The sequence below is a fragment of the Physeter macrocephalus genome, chromosome 2 (assembly GCF_002837175.3).
Source record: "Physeter macrocephalus isolate SW-GA chromosome 2, ASM283717v5, whole genome shotgun sequence".
NCBI classification, from domain to species: Eukaryota; Metazoa; Chordata; class Mammalia; order Artiodactyla; family Physeteridae; genus Physeter; species Physeter macrocephalus.
The window spans coordinates 72,511,182-72,513,218 of record NC_041215.1 but is presented as its reverse complement, the minus strand read 5'-3'; positions in this window follow the sequence as shown (position 1 = coordinate 72,513,218).

The following is a 2,037-nucleotide window of genomic DNA, read 5'->3' as shown; positions in this document are numbered from 1 at the left end:
TCTTTTCCAACCACAATGCTATGAGACTAGATATCAATTACAAGGAAAAATCTGTAAAAAATACAAACACATGGAGGCTAAACAATACACTATTTAATATCGAAGAGATCACTGAAGAAATCAAAGAGGAAATCAAACAATACCTAGAAACAAATGACAATGAAAGCACAATGACGCAAAACCTATGGTATGCAGCAAAAGCAGTTCTAAGAGGGAAGTTTATAGCAATACAGTCCTACCCCAAGAAACAAGAAAAATCTCAAATAAACAACCTAACCTTACACCTAAAGCGATAAGAGAAAGAAGAACAAAAATACCCTAAAGTGAGCAGAAGGAACGAAATCATAAAGATCAGATCAGAAATAAATGCAAAAGAAATGAAGGAAACAATAGCAAATATCAATAAAACTAAAAACTGGTTCTTTGAGAAGATAAACAAATTGATAAACATTAGCCAGACTCATCAAGAAAAAGAGGGAGAAGACTCAAATCAATAGATTTAGAAATGAAAAAGGTGAAGTAACAAATGACACTACAGACATACAAAGGATCATGAAAGAGCCATGATCAAGTGGGGTTTATCCCAGGAATGCAAGGATTCTTCAATATGTGCAAGTCAATCAATGTGATACACCATATTAACAAACTGAAGGATAATAACCATATAATTATCGCAATAGATGAAGATAAAGCTTTTGAAAAAATTCAACACCTATTTATGATAAAACCTCTCCAGAAAGTAGGCATAGAGGGAACCTACCTCAACAAGATAAAGGCCATATATGACAAACCCACAGCGAACATCTTTCTCAATATTGAAAAATTGAAGGTTGCCCACTCTCACCACGATAATTCAACATAGTTTTGGAAGTTTTAGCTACAGCAATCAGAGAAGAAAAAGAGCTAAAATGAATCCAAATTGGAAAAGAAGTAAAACTGTCACTGTTTGCAGATGACATGATACTACACGTAGAGAATCCTAAAGATGCTACCAGAAAACTACTAGAGCTAATCAAGGAATTTGGTAAAGTAGTGGGACAGAAAATCTCTTGCATTCCTATACACTAATGATGAAAAATCCAAAAGAGAAATTAAGGAAACACTCCCGTTTACCATGGCAACAAAAATAGTAAAATAACTAGGAATAAACCTACATAATAAACCTAAAGACCTGTATGCAGAAAACTATAAGACACTGGTGAAAGAAATTAAAGATGATACAAACAGATAGAGAGTTATACTATGTTATTGGATTGGAAGAATCAACACTGTGAAACTGACTATACTACCCAAAGCAATCTACTGATTCAATGGAATCCCTATCAAATTATTAATGGCATTTTTGGAATCACCCTGATACCAAAACCAGAAAAAGATGTCACAAAGAAAGAAAACTACAGGCTAATATCATTGATGAACATACATGCAAAAATCCTCAACAAAATACTAGCAAAAAGTATCCAACAGCACATTAAAGGAACATACACTATGATCAAGTGGGGTTTATCCCAGGAATGCAAGGATTCTTCAATACGTGCAAATCAATCAATGTGATACACCATATTCACAAATTAAAAGAGAAAAACCATATGATCATCTCAGTAGATGCAGAAAAAACTTTCAATATTCAACACCAATTTATGATAAAAACCCTCCAGAAAGTAGGCATAGAGGGAACTTTCCTCAACATAATAAAGGCCATATGTGACATACCTACAGCCAACATCGTTCTCAATGGTGAAAAACTGAAACCATTTCCACTAAGATAAGGAACAAGACAAGGTTATCCACTCTCACCACTATTATTCAACATAGTTTTGGAAGTTTTAGCCACAGCAATCAGAGAAGAAAAAGAAATAAATGAATCCAAATTGGAAAAGAAGAAGTAAAGCCATCACCTTTTGCAGATGACATGATACTATACATAGAGAATCCTAAAGATGCTATCAGATAACTACTAGAGCTAATCAATGAATTTGCTAAAGTAGCAGGATACCAAATTAATGCACAGAAATCTCTTGCATTCCTATACACTAA